A 13,587-nucleotide genomic window follows, 5' to 3' on the forward strand; every position below is an offset into this window, starting at 1 on the left:
TCTGCCCGGCGGGCTGACGGTGCGAGAGGCGCGAAGCGCCTCTTGCCACTTCAGCCCGCCCGCAAAGGGAACCCCTCGCAGCCGCGCAGAGCGCGGCTACCGGGATCTCCCTGCCCAACGGCCAGAAACAAACATGTTTCTGCACAATAGTCTTCTTCAGTGGTCAGGCATACATAAGTACACTTACATTATGAAATATAATGGCATAATACTTCTCATGTACCTGGAGCTCTTGTATTTCACAATCTTATAGATGTAGTTTTTCCACCCTCTTTGGTGTAATTCTAGAATGCTAGACACACTATGGCCATTTTGCTTCTCCATTTTCTTATGTCTACAATTCCTTTCATTCTTCTGCAGTGGCAGTTTCAACCACACTTGTGAAGGAATGCTTTCCCAGTACATTAAGCAGAGGTAGCAATGTTTGTGGATGTTCACATCTTTCCCACTTTCTCTTCTGAAGAGCCAGGCAGGAATAGCATGCAAGTAGTTTTTGTGATGAGGACCATCAGGCATTTGTGCTGTCCCATAACATGTTATCAGATATGCTATTATCTCAAATACTGCAGTGCCAGCCCCTCTTAATATGCTGCACAGACTAGAGAGTCCTTTCATTGTTATGTGTTTGAGTGTTTGGTAAATCACTTGTAAATCAGTATGATGGCTTTATATTTCCCTCCTTCAAAATCAATCTTTTGAAAGGCATTTACAAGACCTCCACTGCTGTTTTTACTGTTTCAAAATGCATCCAGTTGCAAATTAAGAATTATCTAGGGTAAAATCCTATCACATGCAGCTGAACCCTGATTAGTTAAAATGCAGGTATTTGGAGACCCTTCTTTTTGCCTTTTTCTGGCAGTTTCCCCTGGCACGTGCCAGCCCCTTTATGGCATGCACTTGGAAACCTCTACACAAGAAACTTCATGGGAAATTTTTGTGTCGTAACAGCTTATTAGTCCCAAAAGAATGACTGTAAGTACTGCCACGTGTTTTTAGAGAATTTAAAAACAAATAGCAGCAGGAGTCATGCATAATATGTGATGGGGTACTTGAAATAAAAATAATTCTTTCTGCGTAATCAATACATTAATACAGCCATTTTTCTTTCCAACCCTCTGACAATGACAAAAATATTTTAAGGCTTCATATTTTGAATTGTCCCATCTTTTTTTCAGTGATTCTATACCATATCACATTAGTTTAGCACATGGCATCATATAATTCACTCGAAGAGAGACTGTTGTTTTCCAGGCTGGAGATCTGCTAGCAATTTTCTGAGTGATGATTATATCTCATTTAAAGCCAAAGGGCCCAAGAGGGGTTGATGTCAAAACATTCCCTTTATTCATGAAATATTCCACACATCATATCACACATGGCTTACATAAACAGTATTGTGTTTGAATAATATAATGCACAGCAAATGGAACTCCTTAAAATGCTCCTGAGCTTTCTCAGCCTCCCACTACAAATCACAAGCAAATTGGACTTTCAAATGTTTGAGCTTGTGGGAATCTTGAATGACAGTATCTAAATATTTTTAAAACCCACTGCCTGGCCTTTGGAACAGTCTCCCATGTCTTCTCCACTTCGCAACATCCCATTCATCATTTGCAGGCCCATTTTAAGAAATTCCTTCTGTGAGGTCTTTGCAGATTCCATCGCAGCTATGAAATAGAGTAATAAAGAGAACAATCTGCTTTTAGTGACAAGGAATAAGAGATAACAAGCACCTGATCTGCATTATATATGTGTGGTATGTATGCGTGTGCTTATTTATATTCCCTTGAAGGTTTCTGGTTCCCCCGCAAGGGAATTCTCCCTACTGTAATTTGTGGCCATTTCCTTATTTAGAGAGTCATCCATAAATTGTAAGTTTTAGAATACTATAAGCTTTAGTTCTTTAGAAGACTTCATTTGGAGGCATGATCGACTGAGATAACAGAGACAGTCTGTTTACAGTTTGAGATTATAGGCCTGCACGAGATGTCTCAGTCTGAACTGAGACGACCTGTTGAAATGACCATTCATATATCAGCAGTACAAAATCTTCTCCTTTTATTAGATGCCGCAACAGATTAAAAATGTCACAAGAAGAAAGTCACAAGAAGAAAAGCACACAATGGAATGTTGACATGACCAGATTAGCATAGATTTTGTATTTGTAAAACAAACAATAACCTACCTTAAAATGGTTTAGAATCCAGCCCTGCATCTGATCCAACTTTGTTCCTGCAGGAGATATCCATTCTTCTCTCTTCTGGTATCCAGTGCTGCCTGATGAACCAAAGGCATATCTGACCTTGACTAGAGTTGGTCAGTCATTCATATTTGAGTAGATAAGACAAGTGTGGGTAGACATATTGGAAGGCAGGTCAGGATAGTCATGAATACTAAAAAAAGAATTAAATCAGTACCTTTACTTATCTCCACTAGCCAGTGATGATGTGAGCTTTTTTCTTTCTCCCAGACAGGTATACTGATTAGAGGTAGTCAGTACAGCTTCTTCATCACCTCCTGTGGCCTCCCATAGGTTTTTTCTGAGTTGCAGAGATATAATTTAAGAGGAAGTGGTATGAATGTAAAGCTTTATGAACCGAAGCAACTTATTAGTGTCCCTTTCATGTTGTGACAGAGTCACCATAAGCAAATGGCTGGTTTCTTCCATTCATGGATACAGGTTTTTATCACTAAGATGGTTGTCAACACAGGAAAGAGGCTTCAGACAATCAAGTTATTGAGATCACCATGTGTAATCCATCTAATGATATGACCCCATCTTTAAATAACATCTTTAAGTTCTTATGAGACCGTTCCCTTGGCATATCAATAGCATGCAAAATGTTATTGTGAAGAATGCTTGCATGCCTTTTTACCTTCTTTTACTGCTCTAGAAAGAGACTAATTCATGAAGAACCAAACTATCTCTTGTGTATATTTGGCCACCTGGGTGACTATCTAATCTGCTTCAATTCCTAACAGCCCACAAAGGAACTGTTTTCAATGAAGCACATAGTTTCAATTTGTTCACTTCATGCCTCTGCATTTACAGTTTAACTCTACAGGTATTCTGAGAAACAGGGAGGTGAAGATCCATCCTTGTTTGCATTGTATAATATACTGTGGTGACAACTTAAAGAGATGAAGGCAATGCTACAGGGTGTTTTATTTTTAAGCATTTGATACCTAACTTCAAGAAACTACAGGTGTTGTCTGAGAAAAAGGATTGCAGTATGGCAGAAAATAGTTGGTATCATGGTGGGACACATCGGGATGAACTTGTGTAGGATTCTTACAGCATTTGTTTTATGAAGTTATTGTACATGTGAACAGGAATCAACCACACAGTCCTATATGTATGCCTGAAAGAGCTGAGTACAGTGGAAAGCTTAAGATAAATTTTTCCATGAATGTAGATATACTGTTTATCAGTTCACGGCAGAAGGGCAAGACTAATCATCCTTCAAGGAAAAAATCAAGGATATTCTAATTTAAACAATAATTCAAGCAATATTTGGTTACATGATATGAAATTTATTTCTCATGACATTACACATGAATGGGCCGTACAATCCCCTGGCTGCTTGCCTGGCATTTACTTACTTACTTTTATTTATTTACTGCCCTAATCTGAGTGATTCACATAAAACATAGTAGAAACTATATATAGAACTTAGTTTTCATAACGATTTTCATATAACAAACTAGATTTAAAGCCCATTTCACATTCAAATGAAATGGGTGCTAGATGGCATAGGGGAACCCCCCTCCCAACCCCCAAAGGCTCCCGCGTGGGCAGCAAGGCATGGGCGCCATCTGTGGGGCTGCAGCAGCTGGCCCACCCCGCACCTGTGGCCCACCACCCACCCGTGGCTCTCTGGAGCCTTCTCCCGGGCGCCAGAGTGGCCTTGCCATGTCTGCAATGCGGCAAGGCCTCTCCGGCGGCCGGGAGAAGGCAGCACGGCCCACCCCCCACCTGTGGCTCTCTGGAGCTGCCAGCCAATGAGGTGAGTCCTCTGGGGGGCCACGTCGCCTTCTCCCAGGCGCCTTCTCCCGGGTGCTGGAGCGGCCTTGCCGCGTTGCAGACGTGGCGAGGCCGCTCTGGCAGCTGGGAGAAGGCGGCGTGGCCCACCCCCACCCATGGCTCTCTGGAGCCTTCTCCCGGGCGCCGGAGCGGCCTTGCCATGTCTGCGACGTGGCAAGGCCGCTCCAGCACCCGGGAGAAGGCGCCCGGGAGAAGGCGCCCGGGAGAAGGCGACGTGGCCCCCCAGAGGACTCACCGCATCGGCTGGCAGTCCAGTCGATGTGGTGATTCCCTGGCCGGGCGAAGCAGCCCACTGGCTGCTTGGACCAGGATGGACACTTGAAGGGGCCAATCAGGAGCTGCTTCGTGGCTCCTGATTGGCCCCTCCGAGTTTTTATCCTGGACAGGGCCCACCCTAACTCCTCCCAGAACTGTTTTAGCTCCATCAGGGCCCTGATCTGTCCTGGGAGCTCATTCCACCAGGTGGGGACCAGGACCGAGAAGGCTCTGGCCATGGTTGAGGCTAGGCGGGTGTCTTTAGGGCCAGGGATTGTTAGCTGGTTGGTGGTGGCAGAGCGTAAAGCTCTTTGAGGGGCATAGGGAGTGAGGCGGAGCCTCAGGTACACTGGGCCCTGAACATGTATGGACTTAAAGGTAATTACCAGAGCCTTTAGCCTCATCCAGAATTTAACTGGCAACCACTGTAGAGAATGGGCCAAATGTGAGCCCTCCATGGTGTTGCTGTGAGGACCCTGACCACTATGTTTTGGATCAGCTATAGTTTCTAGATCAAGGCCAAGGGCAGGCCTGTGTAGATGTACAGAAGTCTAGTCTAGAGGTGACAGTCTCATGGATCACTGTGCCTAGGTGTTCTGAGGCCAGGTAAAGTGCTAATAGTTTGGCTTGGTGAAGGTGGTAGCATGCCAGCCATGCTACTTTTGTGATGTGGGCTTCCAAGCATCCAGAATCACACTCAGGTTCCTGGCAGAGTGAGCCGTTGAGAGCTGCACACCATCCAGGGTAGGCAGATGCACTTCATCACATGGACTCTTCCTACCCAGCCATGTCTTTGAAGGATTGAGCTTCAGATGATTCTGCTTAAGCCATCTCATCACTCCTTCCAGGCACATGGCTAAAATTTCTGGGGGAGAGTCAGGGTGGCCATCCATCAGGAGGAAGAGCTGGGTGTCATCTGCATATTGATGACAACCCAGCCCAAACTTCCATACCAGTTGTGCAAGAGGGCACATGAAGATGTTGAATAGAATAGGAGAAAGGACCTCTCCCTGTGGGACTCCGCAAGTAAACTGTCGGCGGTTTGATGTTTTCTCTCCTATTGCAACCCTCTGTCCATGACCCTGGAGGAAGGAGATCAGCCATTGAATGGCTGTCCCTTGTATTCTGGTGTCAGTGAGGCAATGAGGTAAGAGCTCATGATCGACTGTGTCGAATGCTGCTGAAAGGACTAGTAATATCAGTAGCGCTGACTCACCTCGGTCCAACTGGTGATGGAGGTTGTCCGTCAGGGCGCTTAGCACTGTCTCTACCCCGTGACCAGGCTGGAAACCTGACTGAGATGGGTTTAGGACCGAAGCTTCTTCCAGGAATGCCGTTATTTGGTTTGTGACACCCCTTTCTACCATCTTCCTCAGAAATGCTAGGTGCGAGACGGGTCGGTAGTTATCAGGCTCTTGTGGGTGTAAAGATATTATTTTCAGTAGTGGGCATACCACTGCCTCTTTCAGTCCCTCTGGGAATTCTCCCATTGTGAGAGATAAGTTGATGATAAGGGCCCCTTGTCCTTATATCAGATGTTTTTAAGAGCCACGATGGGCAGGGGTCTAGTGGCCTCATTGTTTTATAACAATTTTATACTAATCTATTTCTGGCGTTACACCAGTGAAAATCCTTGCATCAGTGGATACTGAGAATACACCAGTGCAAGTTACTGAGTATATAGCATATGACCTTCCAGTCAGAACAATTGGAGTAAAACATTTGCACTGTCAATAGCTGTAGATCACAGTTAAACTAACTGTAGCTGATTGTCTGAACCTTTGCCTTCACACTATCTATGGGAGGTTTAAGTACTGCAAACAAGGATATGAAGAGGAGAGAAGAGAAATCAGGACATCCAGTGACAGCAGAGGTGGAAGCCACCTTGAAGTGGAGGTGGTAGTATGAGACCTAGAACATGCAAGAACAGGGACAGCCAAAAGCAATCTGGAGCCAACATGTGAATGGGAATGGAAGATGACATGGAGCCAATAGTAAGAGGACACACTAATGCAGAGAAGCGGCAAGTGGGATTTTCACTCCTCCATGAGTCCTTACAAGTGTCCTGTTGTATCTATACAATCTTGAGGTGAATTTTTGTACTGCTAGAGATAGGGAAAGGAAGAAAACCCTATATTAGACATAGAAGGGCTAAGATGTATCTGAACTCCTGTTCCATGGTTTGGCATTCTTATTTTCTCCAAACTTGTCACACTCTTCTCCCAAGCAAAAAGGGGAGAAAAGCATGCATAAGCTGTCCTCTACTGGAGTTTGGGAGAGAAAGACTTGTTAGTTGTGTCTGGCATGCAATATTTCATATGGAAAATGATGTTCTTCGTTCCTGGCAATCTTTAAAACAATCGTAACTGCATTTTGGAAGTGACAAATAATTCTTTGCTCCTTTACTATTCATTGTGATATCGTTAATCAATGCTTGAACTCTTGTTAACAACTCTTGGTGCCCCTAGGTGTGCGAAACATGCATTATTCTACCACTGTCCAGCTTCCTGTGCGTCAGTCACTTCAGGGGAAAAAGAAGTCAGTTCTGTGTTTGCACGGAAGCAGTCTGAGTTTAAATTCATCTATTCGACAGTTTGGAGCTCAACAAAACTATCTTGGGATCTCATTAAGAAGTGTGAAAATTGCTTTGTCATTTGTCTATTGTTTCTGGCAGGCAAACAGGACTTCTTCATTAGGATTTTGAATCTCTGCTCTAGGTATAGTCTTTCCTCCCTGGTGTGCTGGTATACCTCTATGTATATCTGTGTCTAAATAAGCAAACTTTGCTGCTTCAGTGGTGCCTGAAAACTACAGTATAAATAAATGACTCTGATTTCAGCAACAGAAGAGCAAAATGCTCTACAGTATGCAATTTGAAATATATACTTAATGTAATAAACAGCTGCAGGATTTGGATAGGATCCATAGACTGGTGGAACCCAAATGCTTGAATGTTAATTGATTTAGCATCTATCCCACAGCCTATAAAACAGAGAGACCTCAATGTAAAGTGACTCAGACTGACTACCAATGGGACAAATATTCCAAATCTAGATACAGATCATTGCAAAGGTGCATAGGTTGGCTCTTATTCATGTACATTCAAAATGCACACATTCAAGGCATCCTCTTCTGTCTCTTTGGAGTTTCAAGAATTAGTCAGTTGAGCCATAGGATCATACAGGATTAGGAAAATGGAATAAATCCATTTTACAGTTCTTAATATCATTGTGGTTTTATTCAAACAACTTTCCATCACATGTGAGGCACAAAGGCTTGCAGTGATATACCTGATTACATAGTGGTTGAAATGGGTTGGTGGTCTTGCATAAGTTAGCCTCTCCTGTTCTTCTTAGAGGTGTAAAATTTCTGGAAATTTTGAATCCATGACTATCAAAACTGATAACCTTTAAGCATTAAATATTTTATTTAAAACAGAGATGTCTACAGTAGCCTTTCTCAACTTTTTCACTGTTGAGAAACCCTTGAAACATTCTTCAGGCTTTGAGAAGCCCAAGAAATGACACACTCATGCAGATTACGATTGGAAATCATAGTGGTATACACACTCACCCAGGGCCTCTCCCTTTCTAGCGCCACCATTGGCCATTGGGAGGCACATGGGTTGGCATAAGCATATATGGTTTTATCACCCTGGCTCATGAAACCCTGGTTGAGAAAGCCTAGTCTATAGTATACATAGGAATTCTGTAATGCTGTAGGTAATTCTCTTTTTGTAATAGTGAATAAACATTGTCCTGAAAAGTGTTTAATCTGCTCCAAAAGAAGTTGTCTCCCTCTCCCCAAAAAATTGGGATGGAACCATTTTTCTGTTTCCCCCCCCCTCTCAGATCTTCAGATTGCTAATAGGAATTACCATTATTTAACGCATGCACATAAACAGACAAATTATATTATGTACTTTGAATGATTAAAGCCTTGTCTTGAAAAACATTTTGCACACCCAAAAGAGTCCCCCCAGTATTTCTATACATTTCCAAATTTTACATCAGAAACATGGAAAAAAAGTTCTCGGGGAAGTTCTCCCTTCCCCCATCACTAACTCCTCCCCTATCACTTCTGACGTCAGCTCAGTTCAACAATGTGTTGTGCGTTACACAGTTCAATGTGTAATTCCTAGTGTTGTGTCATGAATCTCACCTAGTTCCATCAGTGCAAAGATACAGGATAGCTAGTGAGGATGGTGCAACTGAAGTTAAAATGCCATTTTAAGGATAGCCATTGTGCTCCATCTGAACACCTGTTTGGTGACTCATAGGGCTGCCCAGTAGCTTGACAAATGCAAATGCTATAGTTTCACTGTGTAGCTGTAGTTAGTTGTGACCTGTTTGTTGTCACTGTAGTTTGTTGTGCATCAATCAAACCAGGAAAGAATGAAAAAGATTTTAGACTTCTTAGAAAGCTTGTTTGGGCTGCTCAATATGCTTTATCCTGCAATGAATAAACAGAAATGTTCTTGGAAGGTGAACCAATTTAAACAAAGAAGAGTTTAAGAAGAAAACAACAAAGTCAAAATCTTAGAGAGTCAATTATTAGACTGGCTTTGCATTAAAAAGGTAAAAGCAGCTTTTCAGATAGCTCTTTCAAAGACCTATAACCACAGAGAGTTGGCATTTCCTAAAAGAAAAGTGGTCTACTGGGAATGTATCACATTTGACAGAAACCTGCTTTTCTCTCAGCAAAAGGGAATAGAGTCCATCTAATCTAATAGTCTTTCTCCACAAGACATCAGCATGAATTCTGAGAAAACAGAGTAAAACTTCCACAATACTTTGTGTGGTTTGAGTCTAATATCAGCTGGGGTAAACTTCAACATAATACTAGCTGGTGATTATATAATATCCTGAAGCATGCAGATTGATAGCCCTTGTAATATTATGCTATTTTGCTTAGTGCATCTTCAGAGATTAGAGTTATCCCTAAACCAAATGGTTTTGGTGTGTAATTAACCCTAGTTATGACTCGTGGTAGTAAACTTTATGGATACATTATAATGCATTAAATCGCCAAAACTTTCATTGTTGTTAATTTTTTCATGAAGTTAGAAAATGGCTACAAAAGTATGTGGAAATCTGTGTTTATATTGTTATACAAGGTAAAGCAACAGATGCTGAGTAGTCACTAACAGTACAGGAGAAATACCCATGTGAATTCTCTGTAATTCAACACATGACATGAAAATGTCAGACCCGCAAAAATGTCTTATTTCAGGATTGTGGTGCATTTTGATTGCCAGAGGCATGAAACATTTTCAGAAACAACAAAAATTGAAGTGCTGTTACCCAATGCAATCCTGTGACAAGAGGACCACTCAGGCCCAGGTGGGCCAAGGGACATGGGAGTGGTGGTTGGAATGTGCCTTCAACACCAAGCAGAAGCAGCATGACTCAGGGTCACAAATGGAGGAGGTCCCCATCAGAAGGCTCTAGCCCAATATGCATTCAGTTGGGAGCGGTTGGATCATGGTGTCAGTGGCCCTAGGTTGGGAAGGTATGATCTTAGGCAAGAGGTCCCAACTGGACTGGAGGGCAAGAAGGAATGAGGGTCCAGAGAAGGAGGCCACTGCTGGAGTAGACCTTAAAAGCCATAATATGTCACACTGGGGTGGGGCATGTAGGAAGGCAGGATTGTCACATTGTAGCAGATGCTGGGTGCCTGGTATACTGCTTTCCTGGGATAGAATCTCAACCTCTTCTGAGTTTACTGTGGACTTGCCACAATCCAGGTGAACCAAAAGGTGAATGAAAAAACACATTGAAATAATGAGAGCTGCACGGAATTGATTTTATTTATTAAATTTATTGACTGCCACATCAGGGCCCAACCATCTCGTGGCAATTCACAAAAAGGTCCAATTAAACAACAATAAAATCCATCTCTGGAAGCCAAGTCTCAACTAATTTTCTCCCACTGACCAATCCGCGCTCATTACCTAATGCCCACCATACTCGGAGAGGATATCTCCTTCCCCAGATAGTCGGGCATCTTGTGGGCCTCTGAGAAAGGGACTCAATCTTCCATGTCTGGGCTTCAACCAAATGCCTGGTGGAAGAGCTCCATCTTGCAGGCCCCTGCGATAGCTCCATCAAGGTCCTTAACTCTTCTGGGAGCTCATTCTACCAGGCTGGGACCAGAGCTGAAAAGGCCCTAGTCCTGGTCAAGGCCAGGCATACCTCCTGTGAGCTTCAAACAACCAGCAGATTCAAAACTGCAGAGCAGAGGGCCCTGCAGGGGGAATAAGCAGACTGGCGGTCCCTTAGATATGCAGGGCTCAGACTGCAGATGGCCTTAAAGCTTGGTGGGTTATATTCCAATACAGTATAGTAGCATTGCCTTTATGTTACCAGGGAACAACAATAAATCAGTGCAGAAAAAAAACAAACAGTGTTTATTTGCATCACAATATTTTTATGCAGTGTTTTATGCATGTGTGCATAACTGATACCACATCAAAAGAACATTAATATTCATATGTAAACTAAAGGCAAAGCTCATTGCACTCAGGAATACAAGGGTTGGTAACACCTGCACTGTGACTTTACTGGGTTCTGGCCTCCTCCCCTTGCTCCCCATTTGATCTTGAGATCCAGTGTGGTGAAATGGTTAAAGAGTAGCAGACTCTAATCTCAAGAGCTGGGTTTAATTCCCGACTCTTCCTTCATATGCAGCCAGCTGGGCTGCCAACCTTCAGGTGGTGGACTGGAAACCTACAGGAACATGAAAGAGATAAAGACAGGATGAAAGAAAGAGAGAGAGAGAGAATAAAAGAAAGAGGAGGGAAGGAAGTCATCAGTTCTCCTGGAAAAAACAACTGCTTTGGAGGGGCACTGGCCCTTCTACTCCCACCCTCATACAACAATGTCTACACAAAGTCCCCACCTTCCCATCAAAACTCACATCTTTCAAAGGCCAGGCAAGGCAGGCTTAGGAGGGGTAGGCTGCCACCTTCCCACCCCCACATCTTCCAAAGGCTGGACTGAGAAGGCCGTGGGATGGTAGAGTGCTAGAAGAAAGCTTCAGTGTAAAAGGCACCACACTATGTTAGCAAGTCATTGCTGTCTGCAGAAGACTGTGAATCATCACAGAATGAAGACCAAGAGGCTGCTGACAGCCTATATTAACTTGTGGCTGGGAGGTCTAGGTTGTGGAATGTTCCTTTTGCTGATGCCCTTGGACTGCCTGAATAAAACCTTGACTCACTGGAATGTGTTAAGACATTCATTGCATTGTCTGACATTTTGTTTTTGAAATACGTTTTCTCTCTGCCTTCCTGAGCTTGTCTGTGTTTTCTTCCAGCAGAGAGCTGAAACCTGAGACCAAGGCAGGAGGCAAAGGAAGCAGCTGGCTTCCCTCCCTTGCCTGAGGGAGATGGAGGGTGGGAAGAGGCTGAGGATGGGGAACTTACCAGCAGCAGGGCCTTTCAGATTAGCCAATACCTTTTCCACCTAGAATGCAGCAGGAAGAGGAAGAAGAGGACAGATATGCCACATGATTGACCCTAAGTGGAAGAGTGCTCCCTCTCTAGTGGTAGCAACCCCTCCCCTCAGGAGGATTAATCAGGTACAGAATGAGTTAGCTGCACATAATTTGAACTGATTGGTGCACACTGGAAGAGTGCAGTTTGAACTGATTGACCCTCATTGGCAGTGGTCTCTCCCTATTGGCAGCACACCCTCAGGGATGGCTAATCTGACAGGGAGTGAGGTGTCGGCATGCAATTTGAACTAATTGGCCCTCACTGGCAGAGTACAATTTGTACTGGTTGGCCCTCATTGGTGGCACACCCCCAGGGAGGGCTAATCAGGTAGGGAGTTAGCTGTCTGCATGCAACTTCAACTTTATAATGTTTAGTAATATATAGAACAGATAAACGTGGCTAAATTGAAGAGGCTAAATGCACTAGAAAACTAGGCATGCACAGTATTCTATAAAACATAGATATTAAATGTAAGATGCAACTGAGGATTTCTTATGCATCAGTTTCACTTTAGAAACAAGATTATGTGATCTGAAACTCCAAACATTTAAGGACAAATAGAATTTTTTTCAGAAACTTGAAATTAGTTCTTGAGTCAAGCAATTGCTTTGACACCATTAGCAACAGCTACCTGCAGATTAAAACATGTAAAAAAATTCCATTCAGAATCAGGCTAGCTGTTCTAGTCCAAGAACCTACAGCAGATGGTTGTGAGGAAGGCTAAGAAAGATATGTAGGTTGGGTTTGTTAGCTTTCACATCTCAGGGGAGAGCTACCTTGATGGGTAATTAGCTTTATGATGCACAAAGCATGCAGGAGCTTTTGAGACTGCCTAAGTGGAGAAATGAAGCTGAGATCTTCCTTTGCAATATTCATTTCAGCATTGGTTCTAGCCCAAAATGAAATGCAAGGTTAAGTAAAATGGGAATGTAATTTCCCCATTGCTATCTAGTGAATTTATAGCCCAGGTCAGATTTTATCCTGGGCCTCCTGAATTGCTTATCTAAGCCAGCTACATATGATTAATATGAAGAAATATTTTCAATGCACATATCTATCAAGTACAGTTACAATACTAGAAATGACACAAGTGTTTGCTTAGGGTGCTGCCATTGTGGTTAGTAGGAGGATGGGAGGTTTGGCTGAAGGCCAATGGGTGCTGAGAATGACACGCATTGGCCTTCTGTGGTTCCTGAGTCACTGGGGATCTGACAATTGTTGGGGGGTGTTATTTTTTCCAGAGTCCATTGTCTACAGGTTGCACCATAGGCTTTGATGGTGTAATTATCTACCAGTTGGGGGGTGCGTTGTTCCTAGGATGAATCAATTTAGGGTGCTAATTCCAGCCATTTCCCTGGATCAATTCTTGGGTCGCTGTGCTGATATATCTCTGAAGTATGCCAGCACATCTCTAGTATACACAGGAATAGTGGTTGGTCAACACCCTTTTACAGATTATGTCTTTAAGGTGATGCTTTCCTTGGGCAAGACTCCACTGCCAAGGATTTTCAGTCTTTATCCCATATTCCTCACTCTCCCAGGGAATTTCAGTAGGAATATAAATTTGATAGAATGCAGTTCTGGTTATCACCCCCACCCCCATTGATAACTATTGTTTTCTGGAACAATAGCAGCATTTATTTTTTTTAAAAACACAGATTGAAGTAAATATCAATAGAAGAGATAGAAATGTGGGATGGGAATTTTTGAACAGTACATGGCAGGGCAAAAAGTACTATTTCCAGGTATCCTTATTTATGTTGCATTCTCAGTAGACATTACAATTAGT

General features: G+C 43.1%; 1 long non-coding RNA gene across 3 annotated transcripts in view; it reads left to right on the forward strand.

Moving 5' to 3' along the window:
* Positions 1-13,587, forward strand: part of LOC143842477 (uncharacterized) — a 138,133-nt gene that overhangs the window by 83,806 nt on the left and 40,740 nt on the right. Inside the window, exon 5 of one of the 3 annotated variants that reach the window (XR_013233129.1) lies at positions 6,769-9,534. The exons of the other annotated variants lie outside the window; for them this stretch is intronic. This is a non-coding gene — a long non-coding RNA (uncharacterized LOC143842477). Of the gene's footprint in view, positions 1-6,768; positions 9,535-13,587 lie in introns of those variants that run through there. 3 annotated transcript variants of the gene reach the window in all.

Source organism: Paroedura picta, chromosome 7, assembly GCF_049243985.1.
Source record: "Paroedura picta isolate Pp20150507F chromosome 7, Ppicta_v3.0, whole genome shotgun sequence".
In the NCBI taxonomy this organism is placed as follows: domain Eukaryota; kingdom Metazoa; phylum Chordata; class Lepidosauria; order Squamata; family Gekkonidae; genus Paroedura; species Paroedura picta.